Here is a 13,933-nt window from a genome sequence, read left to right as displayed (position 1 = left end):
TTCCTTCCCCCAGCTGTGGTGGAAGTGCTGGCCTCCAAGGCTCCACAATTGTCCAGGCGCTCCCTGGCGGTGGCCCTCCTGTGGTCCAGGGGAGGTATTGTCTCTCTCCTGGTCCATCCAGGCGTCCCGGCGGGGCATGGGTCTCATCCATCTCGCCACAATGACTGCCCACCACTCTCTGATGTCGACTGCACTTTCACAAATTCCTTCAGTTGAACATGTTGCTGGGTTTTCTTGCATGTGTTGCTCGTTTCAACGTTGGATTCTATGGGATTCTAATCAGGGCTTCCACAAGGCCAGTCCATAACCCTCTATTTCTTCTTGGTGGGTTTGCTTGTGTCCTTCAGATCATCATCTTGTTGAAAGGTCCATTTCTGCTCCAACTTCAGCCTTCAGGCCCACTTTAATATGACACACAATTCCTAGTTGACTCGATGACTGCCAGCTGTCCAGGCCCAGAGGCAGCAAAGCCACCCCAAACCAGAACAATTCAACCATCATGCTTCACTCTTGGTTATGAGGTTCTTCTGCTGAAATGCTGTCAAACATGTCGGCTATTTCTCCGTCGTTGACTCATCTGTCCAGAGCCCGTTACTCTTTCTCTAGATGTTTAATGTCAAACTCTCGTCTTCATCTGATGTTCTTTTCTGAGGTTGAATTCCTGCAAACTCCTTGTGATTGTAGACCCCTACACTTTGACACCAACCGTTCCAAGAGTCACCTGCAATTAAGTTTTATGGTCCTTGGAGACGTCTTTTAGTAACAAGTGTCCGGCTCATGGGCTGCATATGCTAGGCCAGTCAGTCGTTCCAAATCTTCACCACATGGAGATGGTGGAATGACTGATGTCAGATAATCTGCGTTCACAGCCTTCGTTCTGAGGGCCTCTTGGCATGAAGACACCACACACTGTAACAATAAACTCTCCCCAAGTTGAATTATTAACACACCAAGGTTGACTTCTTGACCGTTCAACAAAAAACTGTAACTCTTTAATTTATGGTGTTGAGCAAAACAACTAAAATGATATTACGAATTCTAAAATGCATTCGACTGGAATGTACATATCTGTGACTACTGTGGTACCAAGGTTACATAACATCAAGAAAAAATGAGTCTTTGAAATTCCTAGGAAACCCTGGGAATAGTCTTTGTTTCCATTCCAAAATCTCACCCATTCCTTGTGGACCTCCTTGCCTCCATCCAATGCTGGTTGCTTTTTATCCTTTTCTCTAGCTTCAGGGAACATCCAGTAAGTACCATCCGTTATTTTAGTTATCTGGAAGCTTCTCCATCCCATCTTGACCTCCACAACCACTTTGTCATGGTTTGTAGACCTTTTGTAACCTTCAAGACGATTCCTCGCAGTCTCCTCTTCAGGCCTGTATTTTTTTTCCCTCCTAAAAATGGAGGATCTCTGCGTTCCCCCTTTTGTCTTTCCTTCCTCAGGGTGATGATGATCTTCCTGTTGCACTTTCTATCAACATAGAAGCCCTTCCTGTGTTCCCCTTAACTCTGGCAGTCTTTTCAAAATAAAAGCTCAGACCAGAATTGGAGTTTCAGTAACCCCCAATCCAAGTGTTCCAAAGGTGACATTCTGGCTCACTGTGCCTTTGGCACAACACAGCAATAGCAATGAGAACACCAGACCCTCCGGGTCAGGCGGGCAGGTCCACCTGCGGGCTCCACGAGGAGGTGGTCATCATTGGCCGCTCACCTGGACCACCCGATTCTAATATGGTGGGCTGATAAACAGAGGAATGGACTTGCTTACTCCATGTGACAAATCATTTAAGTTATGAGAGCGAATCCACCATGTCACTCTGAGGTGACGTTTGTTCATGATGGTCACCTTTAGCTGTAGGTCTCCGGTTTGTCTGTTCAAATGTGTTGTTGAAAAAGGGGGTGCAGTTACTTTTTCACACAACCGAGTAACCACGTTCTGCCATGGAGGGCAAGTATCGCAGCTCCTATCGCTGACCTTCCTTTAACAAGGCCTAATGGGAGTAGAGCCCCCCGACTTTGCTGCTGACCCACCCCTCACAACGTTTATCATGGAGCCGCAAGAAATTTTGATGTTAGAAATTTTTCAATCAGAGAATTGGACCATCAAGAAGTGTCAGTCACGCCTAGAAGGTTACTCTCAAACCTATCAAATGCATTTCGAGCGCAGGAAGACCAGACAGTGTTAACGGTTGTAGATGTTCTTCATGATATTGTAAGTTGATGTTTCATCTTCTGCACCATCACCACCAACGGTTTCAGCAGAGTCTACTGACACACATTTAACCATTGACAATTTTCACATTAATTCATTTGACTTCATCATTTCTCTGTGTTAGGATTGCCCGCGTACTCATTTCTTCTGTTGATAACCCTTCATGATGCAATTCTTCAATAAGATTTGGACAGAATACATCTTCTTTAATTGGGGACTTAAAGTGAGGAAAACGTAAAAATTTATAAGAGCTGAGAGCGCAGGAACTGTGATGACAAAAGCATTCACAAGACTGAGAGATGAGAGGACGGTGGGCGTGGGCCGTGACCCGGAAATGGTGGAGAGGAGGACGGGACCTGAAAAAATCTTTTTGAAAAGTCTTGTCTCGTCCAAAGATTTTTTTTATATAATAGGGAGATCTATTTATCCATCACCCATAAGCAAAATCTGATGGCTGGAATTGATAGTAGGGACAACATGTAAGATGAAGCCATAGGCAGGGCCTTTGAGACAACCGGACTATTGGGCTCCAAAACAAAAATATAAATACAGGACTATGAACTCCTTGAAATACAGATCTCTCTATACACACACACACATATATATACTGTGTTGTATATAAAACAGGACTTCTGTCTGTCTGTTATAGCAACACAAAAATCCCCCACACCTATTCCTAAAACACTTTGCAGTTACTTCAGTTATACTGTATTCTAACTTAGAATACAAGCTAATTAAATGTTATATTTTCCAAATATAAATATCTTTAAAAATTGAAAATCTTAAACAAGCTCCCTAAAGGATGTCAGTATCAGCTGAAATACATGAATAGCACTACATATCCACTAGATGGCAGCACCATGTCAGCAGTGTGCCACACTGAAATAACTCAGAAAGAACTGCTAATTTAGAATCTAGCGCTCTTATCTTTGGCATAACATATATATATATATATATATACAAACCGGATTCCATAAAGTTGGGACACTATACGCATCGTGAATAAAAACTGAATGCAATGATGTGGAGGTGCCAACTTCTAATATTTTATTCAGAATCGAACATAAATCATGGAACAAAAGTTTAAACTGAGAAAATGTATCATTTTAAGGGAAAAATATGTTGATTCAGAATTTGTCTCCTAGAATCTCCTCCATGCCCTTGAGACTGTGCAGGAAGACACAGCAAACCTTCTGGCAATGACACGTATTGATGTGCCATCCTGGAGAAGTTGGACTACCTGTGCCAGCTCTGTAGGGTCCAGGTATCGCCTCATGCTACCAGTAGTGACACTGACTGTACCCAAATGCAAAACTAGTGAAGAAACAGTCAGAAAAGATGAGGAGGGAAAAATGTCAGTGGCTTCCACCTGTTAAACCCTTCATTCCTGTTTTGGGGGTCATCTCATTGTTGCCCCTCTAGTGCATTTGTTGTTAATTTCATGAACACCACAGCAGCTGAAACTGATTAACAACCCCCTCTGCTACTTAACTGACCAGATTAATATCCCATAAGTTTCATTGACTTTATGCTATACTTTCATTAAAAAGTGTTCCTTTAATTCTTTTGAGCAGTATATATATATATATATATATATATATATATATATATATATATCGTAGAAGACCAGGCCCCAGGCACAGACAGACAAAGTATGTCCAAAACACACACATTTATTTTTCCCTGCACACAACACAGTGCTCCAACCACGGTACTCAGTCCTTCACTTTTCTCTCTACTCTACTCCTTTCTTCCCAAGCTTTGTCCTCCTCCTCCCAACTCTGGCTTAGGAATGGAGTGAGATGGCCTCCTTTATAGAGCACCCGGAAGTGCAATAGGTGTCCCTTGATTAACATCTGGCAGCACATCTGGGTGTGGTAGAAGTGCTGCATGTCCAGCCTCTGGAGCTGACAAAGGCGCCCCAGGGCGGTGGCCACGGACCTCTACTGGGTTGAGCCTCCAAGCCCCAATTCCATGGCCCTGATGTAAACCCAGGGTGCTGTCCTCTCATGTCACGGGGGTGCCACCACCATGCTTCACTGTGGGGACTGTATTGGACAAGTGATGAGCAGTGCCTGGTTGTCTCCACACATACCACTTAGAATTAAGAACAGAAAGTTCTATCTTGGTCTCATCAGACCAGAGAATCTTACTTCTCACCATCTCAGAGTCCTTCAGGTGTCTTTTCGCAAACTCCATGCGGGCTGTCATGTGTCTTGCCTCTCCTCAGTGTGTGGAGACAACCAGGCACTGCTCATCACTTGTCCAATTCAGTCCCCACAGTGAAGCATGGCGGTGGCAGCATCATGCTGTGGGGGTGTTTTTCAGCTGCAGGGACAGGACGACTGGTTGCAATCGAGGGAAAGATGAATGCGGCCAAGTACAGGGAGATCCTGGACAAAAACCTTCTCCAGAGTTCTAAGGACCTCAGACTGGGCCGAAGGTTTACCTTCCAACAAGACAACGACCCTAAGCACATGTAATGGGCTAGATCTCAGTATTATAAAGAAAATAACATTTTGGTGTGTTGCTTAGAGTAATGGGCTATAAACCAGTGTTTTAAAGAAAAGGCAGAATGTCTGGAAAATTCTGCTACAGGTTATTACCGATGGCTCTCTACAGGACATAAATATTTACCTGTCTTGCTAAAGAGTCTCCTGCTTCGAATAGTCAGACTGCTTTGATTTAGTATCTCATCTACACACAATGTGGGGATACAGAACTGTCTGCTTCCTTGGAAAGTTGGTTTCTAATCAAGGACTCAAAGTAAATGTGTTTACACTATTTGTTATGTAGAGGAAATTGGCTTGCACCATTGTTTTCACTGATTACCATGTTGATCTTTGCAGAAATTGAAGTTTATATACATTTCTGGAAAAAGGAGAATAAAAAAAAACAGAGAAGTATGGTCTGAGACTCGGGACTTCTGTCTGTTTCTTTTATGCTTTACACCATATTGCTGTGGCTACACCCTGTAGCAAGAGTGGCTTGTACCTGGCCCAGGTTCCCATAGGCCTGAGGTCGGTGACACACACAGCTAAAATAATGAAGGAGTGGCTTCACAACAACTCTGTGACTGTTCTTGAATGGCCCAGCCAGAGCCCTGACTTAAACCCAATGGAGCATCTCTGGAGAGACCTAAAAATGGCCGTCCACCAACGTTTACCATCCAACCTGACAGAACTGGAGAGGATCTGCAAGGAGGAATGGCAGAGGATCCCCAAATCCAGGTGTGAAAAACTTGTTGCATCTTTCATAAGAAGACTCCTGGCTGTATGAGCTCAAAAGGGGGCTTCTACTAAATACTGAGCAAAGGGTCTGAATACTTAGGACCAGGTGAGATTTCAGGTTTTCTTTTTTAATAAATCTGCAACAATTTCAAAAATTCAATATGGGGTGCTGTGTGTACATTAATGAGGGAAAAAAATTAATTGAAATGATTTTAGAAAATGGCTGCAATATAACAGAGTGACAAATTGAAGGGGGTCTGAATACTTCCACATATATATATATATATATATACACAATTGAATTTCTGTCTGTTCAAGCATAATGAGAAAAACATCACAGTTATTTATATAAAACCTGATAGTCTAATTTTGAATGTTGGCTTTTTAGATTTTTTTACATATCTAGGGAAGAAAATGACAACCGAGACAACCTCACTAGAAGCTGCCATTTTGATGGACCTTTGTGCCTTTTACCCTCAGTATAACAACATGATATTAATGTGAGTTTTTACTTTAAAATAACGCCAATGTCAATTTCAGGTGTTTACACCTTGCACATTAATTATTGAGAACGTTTCTACATTTAAGTGTCTTACAAAAAGAATGAGATTTTGACATTTGCCGCTCCATAACTCTCCAACAGTCGGTCTTGTCGATAATCCGTTCCCTCTTTCCTCCTTTTAATGACTAACAATAAAAAGAAATGACGCATTTGTGAGGGGACATGTAAACGGACAGATCCTTAGCCCCCCTTCTCTGACTGTAAGACCCTCGAGTGCTTACCTGGACAGGAGCTCCATACTCTGTCCTTGTCATCGTCACTTGTTGTCGCACACCACACCCTCTGATAGTTTTTCTCCAGTGCACGACATATACGTTTGTCCATCAAAGGTAAAAGGGAAAACTCGAGGGGCTCTGTTGGCATCTCCCCTACAACTGGTGAAGGTGCAAAAGAACATAAGATGAGAACTGGCCATTCAACTGAAGCTGGCGCCATCTTTATTAACCCAACTCTTTTAAAAGGACCCACCAGATAGTGGAAGTCCTGAAGATTCTGCCATCTTACTAGCCAGTTTGGTAGCTCCTTGTTCTTAAAATGTGTGAAATTCAAGTGGCGCCCATCGGTGCCCCTGCCATCTTGTCGTTCTACAGACATCGACCCACTGATTACTTCTAAACACGTCCTTCATGTCACCCCGTCCAGTAGTTTTAATGCTTTCAGTCTCTCCTTGCAGCTCAAACCCTGCCATCTTGTGTTTCATTTCTGGACCTTCTCAGGGGTAGGCATGTCTTTTCACAATATGGACATCAGAACTGGACACCGTATTTTACAGATGACCTTACACGAGTGCAGCTTAAACTCACACACGACACGGCCCACCGTTTATCCCAACATCTTCTCAGTCGATTCTGTGTTGCTGTGGATAGTGACGAGTCTGTCACGAAGGGTGACCCAAAAATTCCCCTAAGCCAAAAAAACATTTGTTATAAAACGTACAGCCATTCTCTTCAAGGCACCATCAGAATACCCCCGTACACTTGTCCATTCACTTCTCCCATTCCTGGACACGTCTCCTGAGCTCTTTTTTGTTTCCATGTCTCAAGCCTCCTGTGATTTTTTGCCCAAATTTCTTCCACGGTAGCAACAACAACAACAACAACAACAACAACTCCATTTATTTCTGTCACACGTTTTCCTACAGATGGCGGAGCTAAAAGTGCCTTACATTACAAGATGAAGAAAAAAAAGAAAAGAATAAAAATAAGATTAGACAATGCTAAGTAGCAAAGTATGTTCTGATGGCCAGGAGGACACCAGATAGCAGGAGAAAAAAAAAACAAAATCTGCAGGGGTCCCCGAGGCCATGAGACCACCCAGCCCCCCCTTACATCAATGATCTCAATGAGCCCTCAGAGTTTCCAGGCTTCATGTGACAGAATTTGATGCTGAAAGTCATGTGCACATCAATGGAGGGACTGCACGGTGTCCTGGTCAGCAGAGAAAGTAGGGCTTCGTACGGATTGTGGAGCGACGATAAAATCGAAAATTATAAAAAAATCTGAGATCTGGAGGATTTGAGGGGTGTGGAGGGGACTGTGTGGGGACCTCATCCAGGTCTTCAGAACCCTCCAAGGCGTTGATAAAGGAGAATTCTTTCAACACATCGGTGAATCACCTGCTGAAGGACATCAATGGAAAGTCAGGAGAAGTGCATTTAAGAGAAAAGCCAGGAAGAAGGTCTTTACGCAAAGAATTGTGGGAATCTCAAAAAAAACTACTGAGACGTGCAGCTGAAGCCGAAACAAACCTGGACAACCTTCAAGAAGGAACAGGGTGAGATATCAGGACAGCTTAGCCTTGAGCGAAACAAACCAATGGACCCACCACATGGTCTCCTCGTTTGTCAAATTTCTTATTGTGTGATCACAACTGTGAAGCACGGTGGCCTGGGTGGGCCGCTCACCATCATCGAACCCACTTGGGTTTTTTTTTTATTGTATCTGAGGGTACCTGAAGATAATGTGAGACCATCTGTCAGAAAACAGGACCCCGGATTAGGACCCGAGTGCAGCCATGCGGCGAGTGACACCTCAGCACCACACCAGTTCAGATGGAATGGAACCAGTGGGAGGTTTTTTATGGTGGCCACCCCTCAAATGTCACACAGCTCAGGGGTGGGCAGCGTCGGTCCTGGAGGCCCGCAATGGCTGCAGGTTTTCATTCCCACCCAACTGCTTAATGAGAAACCAATCCCTGCCAGCCTGGCACCTTATTTCATTTTATGGCTCGTTAGTCTGTACAATGTAAGGTTCTTATATCGCAGATTTTTTACTCTCCAAGGGGATCATCCAAATGAATTGAAGCCTAAAACGGATCATTTTCAGTCTGTCACATTTCTATTACATGTCTTATTAAATCAAATGGAGGATGATGAACACACAGAGACAGAAATGGAAACAACAACAACGTTTATTTCTGTCGCACATTTTCATACAGATGATGAGCTCAAAGTGCTTTACATGATGAAGAAAGAGAAAAAAGACAAAATAAATCAGAATTAAAATAAGGGAACACTAATTAACACAAAATAAAAATAAAATAAAAGTAAGTAAAAACAAAAAAAAAACTCCAGATGGCTGGAGAAAAAAAATAAAATCTGCAGGGGGTTCGAGGCCATGAGACCACCCAGCATTCTACCAAACATAAATGACCTCAATCAGTCCTCATGGTATTCAGGGTCCACATGGAAGGACTTGATGATGACGGTCACGTGGACTTCTGGCCTTCAATCTGTCAATGGAGGGACATCACGGTGCTTTGATCAGGTGGTGGTGGTGCAGATCACAGAAAACCAGAAAAAGAACAGTAGAGAAAGCAGGGGTTAGTATGGATTATGGAAATGAATACCATGAATAATAACGACAATTAACTGAATATGCAGAGCATCAGGATTAAACTAAAATGAAGTTAAGGGAAAGCCATGTTAAGTAATGAGTTTTCAGCAGTTTTTCAAAGTGTTCCACCGTATCAGCCTGGCGAATTCCTATTGGCAGGCTATTCCAGATTTGAGGTGCATAACAGCAGAAGGCCGCCTGCCCACCTCACCACTTCTTTTAAGCTAAAGCTCTTGGAATTGTAAGGAGACACGCATTTGAAGATCTAAGGTTACGATTTGGAATATAAGATGTCAGACATTCCAATATATAAGATGGAGCAGATTATTGAAGGCTTTGTAAACCACAAGCGGTATTTTAAAGTCAATTCTGAATGACACAGGTAACCAGTGTAGTGACGCTCAGACTGGGGTCATGTGATCGGATTTTCTTTTCCTAGTTAGGATTCTGGCAGCTCCATCCTGCACTCATTGTTGCAGGTGAACTGCAGCTGACCATCAGGGACTCTCTTTTCCGGACCTCATACCCAAGTGGCCTGGGAGTGCACGTGATGCATCTTTCTGATGGCGAAGGATGGTGCATTTGCCAGGGGTGGGTTCCTGGGAGATGGTGGGGGTCTTTTTCACAAAAACCAGCTAACTCCAGTGTTGAACCTCCAGCCTGTGGATGAGGAGTGGTAGGACCCCGCACACCAAAGCACCCGCACTGTTGTAGAGCGCACTATGGGCATGTGGAAGATGCGATTCCAATGTCCTTGGAGGTTCCCATGACCCTTGGAGAACAAGACTTCTTTATTTTTCTTTACAATTGTCCAAAGTAGACAATTCATTCCAACTGCTGTGAACTGAATCTGAGCATTGCCAGTTAAGAATGAATAGCTGGCAAAACAAGAAGAGTAAAATGAATCAAATAAACAATGGACACACACAATTGAGCTCATAGTGACTTTGTACGGATGTGGACAAATTTGTCGGTGCCCATCTACTAGAAAAAGAAGAACCAACCATTGCGTCTAACATTACTTGAAACTGACCAAATTAATTGGTGCCCATCATTGTTTATTACGTATTCAACCTCATATTGGGTCCCTGCACACAAGCCAATCCTGGGGGTCTCCACGAGACTTCTGCACCTGCCCACAGGTCGTCCGGCCCACTCGTGCGGATCAAGCTACTCCAATTGTGTCATGTTTGAAGGGGTCTTTTCCAGACTGCATGTTTCAGTTCTCTCCATAGATGTTTGATGGGATTCAAATCAGGGATCAGTGAGGGCCACTTCAGAACAGTCCATGTTGTGTTCTTTGCCATTCTTGGGTGATGCTCACTGTATGTTGTGGCTCCTTATCCTGTTGGAGGGTCCATGACCTGCACCTGAGACACAGCGCAATGACACTGGGTAGTACATTTCACTCCAGAATGTCTTCCAGATAGTCTTGAGATTTCTTTGTTTCCTGCACAGACCTGTGGCCCGCCTTGCCAGACCCAAAACACCACTGAGCCTCCTCCATGTTTCACAGTAGCTATGGAGTTCTTTTCCTTGAAAGTTTCATTTGTTCATCTGTGGACACGGAGCTGATGTGACCTGCCAATAAGCTCCAGTGTTGTCTCATCAGCCCAAAAGACCTTCTCTCAGAAGCATTGTGGCCTGTCAGTATGCGTTTGGGCAAATTCCAGTCTGGCTTTCAACAGGGAGGTCCTCCTGGGTCTGCAGTGAGCTGGCGCCCTGCCTGGGGTTTATTTCCTGCCTTGTGCCCTGTGTTGGCTGGGATTGGCTCCAGCAGACCCTGTGACCCTGTAGTTAGGATATAGTGGGTTGGATAATGGATGGATGGATGGGTCCTCCTGGGTCTTCTTCCATTGAGCCCACTGTCACTCAAAAAGCAACAAATGGTGTGGTGAGACCCTTGGACTTCAGCTTGGATCTCTTTAGAAGTTGTCCTTGGTTTTGTGTCTAACATTCTCACTGTTGTCCTGATTTTCCAGTGAGGTGGTCAACAGTCTCATGGACCTTCACCTTATTTATTTGACACTGTTGTCACAGGAACATCAAGCTGCTTGGAGATGGTGGTCTTCTAGACTTTGCCTTTAACATGCTTGCCCGTGAAGTGATTGGAAAAAATGGATATAATGAGGTTATTAGAAATAAACTTGATGCATTAGGATTAAAAATCAAGATGGAGGTAAAGAATTTAGGGGTAACTATTGACTCTGACATGAATTTTAAATCACATATTAATCAGATCACTAGGGCAGCATTTTTTCACTTAAGAAATAAAACAAAAGTTAGACCTCTTATAACATTGACAGATGCTGAGAAATGAGTTCACGCTTTTGTTTTCAGTCGACTAGATTACTGTAACGCACTCCTCTGAGGACCACCCAAAAAAGACATCAATCGACTGCAACAAGTGCAGGATGGAGCTGCTAGAATCTGAACTAGGAAAAGAAAATCTGAGCACATCACCCCAGTCTGAGCGTCACTATACTGGTTACCTGTGTCATTTAGAATTGACTTTAAAATACCGCTTATGGTTTACAAAGCCTTCAATCATCTGCTCCATCCTGTATCCCAGAATGCCTCTCACCTTACACTCCAAATCGTAACCTTAGATCTTCAAATGAAGGTCTGCTAAGAATTCCAAGAGCTAAACCTAAAAGAAGTGGTGAGGCGGGTGGGCGGCCTTCTGCTGTCAGGCACCTCAAACCTGGAATACGAGTTTACTGATAGAAAGTCGCCAGGCTGATACGGTGGAGCACTTTAAAGACACCCGTTATTGTAACATGGCCTCCTCATCGCTTCATAGTGTAACCCTGATATTCTGGATATGCATTAAAATATCGTCTTTATCATTCACTCATATGAAAACGTTTGGGAACCCCTCTTAATTCCTTGGATTTTTGTTTCTCATTGGCTGAGCTTTCAAAGTAGCAACTTCCTTTTAATATACGACATGCCTTATGGACACAGTAGGATTTCAGCAGTGACAATAAATTTATTGGATTAACAGAAAATATGCGATATGCATCATAACAAAATTAGACAGGTGCATAAATGTGGACACCCCAACAGAGAGATGTTCTTTTTCCAGTTTTCTGTGGTGGTCGATCTGCGCCCCCACCACCTGATCAAAGCACCGTGCAGTCCCTCCATTGATGGATTGAAGGCCACATGACCTTCATCATCATCATCGTCTAATTCTTCCACGTGAAGCCTGTAAACCTGACGACTGATTGAGATCATTGATGGCAGGTAGAATGACCAGTGGGGGCTCGGTGGTCTCGTGGCCTTGGAACCCCTGCAGATTTTTTTTTTTCTGACCATCGGACCTTACTTTGTTATTTAGTATTGCCTAATCTTATTTTTATATTTTGTTTCTTTATAAACTTTCTTCATCGTGTAAAGCACTTTGTATGAGAATGTGCTCCACAAATAAACGGTGTTGTTGTTCTTTTTAATTTTCTTGCTTTATAGTCTTTGTGTGCTCAGACCACCATGTGTATGTCTATATTTATTATAAGTGTATTTACTTATCTACCTCTTTATGTTTCTATTTATTTATTAGCCCAGTCCTGACCAGGTGGTGCTGACATAGTAACCTCCATACAGAAGACCCCCTAATGCCTTCAGAAGTAAACACTAATAAAACTTATCATTAACTCGAGACAAAGTGAGCCCTTTTGTTGTCTGTCGATAGCTAAGTATTCAGAATCCTCATTAGTCCAAACCCCCAAAAGGGACAATTAAAGAGCAGAAGATGCCTAAGAGAAGGCGATGACAAATTCCAAACAGCCTCCTCCAGGACTGGCAATGGCAGAAGCCCTGCTGTTTGAGGAGTTCACCTGCCCGGTGTGTTTGGACACTCAGAGTCTTTCTGTCTCGACTGACTCACCGACTACTTGGATCAAATCCAACGTGTGTAGCCATCCTCGTCGCAGACACACCTTCCTCCCCAAGGTCTCGATGGTGCTGAAGACGTCTGCTGAATTAAGTGCTTGAGAAATGAGAAAAGACAGAAATCCATCCTCCTCCATCTCAGAGTTACACCAGTCCTAGAACGGGACGTCTGTATTGGGAAGAAGTTTGGAGCAGTGAAGTTGTGTCTGACCTCCATGGCCTCCTTCTGTCAGACTGATGTCCAGCCTTATCTTGAAATGGCTGCCTGAAGGATCACAGCTCACCGTCTGAGCACATTACATGTCAGTTCTCAAGAGCATCGTCCAAAGTGACTTACTTAACATTACAGTAAAAATGTGTGTGTTTGGGACACTGTGACCATACGAATGCCTGATGTCACTTGTGGATTACAAGACACAAGTCATCTGATTGTTTGCTGTTGTCCAGCGTTGCTGACCATTGACAGGTTCAGGCGCCATGAGATCAGGATGGCCACAAAACACAAGGGATGCCGAAGAACATTCAGTAGAGTTACAGGACTAAAATCCTCAAAACGTCACACAACGGAGACCTAAAAAGGAGATGAAATCAGGGATCAGGGAAGACAATCCGCCCCACACGTAACAGCAGAGGTGCAAGGCGCTGTATAATGTACAGAGGTGAAGAGAGTTAGAGATGATAATCAGCGATAAAAAGGCGCTATACTACAGTGGGACTAATACAGAAGTAGATGTGAAAGGCGCTATACTGCAGATAGACAGACAGCTGCTATAACAGACAGACAGATGAACAGAAGTCACGCTTTATAACAGTTGGATGTGAAAGGCGCTATAAAATGGACCAATCTAGGCCATGACTTCTCTCAGAATGGCATCCCTTTCTGCCTGCCTCTTGCCCCCTGAGTCACTGTAACAGAACACGAGGGTTCAGAAGGTGACAAAGGCTCAGAGGGTTTGTGTGTCACCTGAAGACCCTCCTGTGACAGACTAACCAGCCACTTTCGCTCCTTTCACATCATGGAAGTAAACTCAGCCAAGGAGTTCCCTCCAGCGGTGTTGTGCTTTTCATGCAGATGGCTGAAAGTGACTGAAGATACAAACAGGCAGATGAGTATGGGCAGTGGGCACCCTAAGACGCTTAGAGCGATGATGCCAGTTGACTGGGCCATGATATGCTGAGAAAGCCCAGAAGTCTC

At 43.7% G+C, this 13,933-nt stretch overlaps 1 protein-coding gene across 1 annotated transcript in view; it reads right to left on the bottom strand.

The window, feature by feature from the left end:
• Positions 1 to 13,933, bottom strand: part of LOC120524792 (myelin-oligodendrocyte glycoprotein-like) — a 79,140-nt gene that overhangs the window by 17,034 nt on the left and 48,173 nt on the right. The gene's annotated exons all lie outside the window — the stretch shown is intronic.

Source organism: Polypterus senegalus, chromosome 3 (assembly GCF_016835505.1).
Source record: "Polypterus senegalus isolate Bchr_013 chromosome 3, ASM1683550v1, whole genome shotgun sequence".
Classification (NCBI taxonomy): domain Eukaryota; kingdom Metazoa; phylum Chordata; class Cladistia; order Polypteriformes; family Polypteridae; genus Polypterus; species Polypterus senegalus.
The sequence above is the reverse complement of the archived record's forward strand: the minus strand, read 5'-3'. Positions and strand labels throughout refer to the sequence as shown.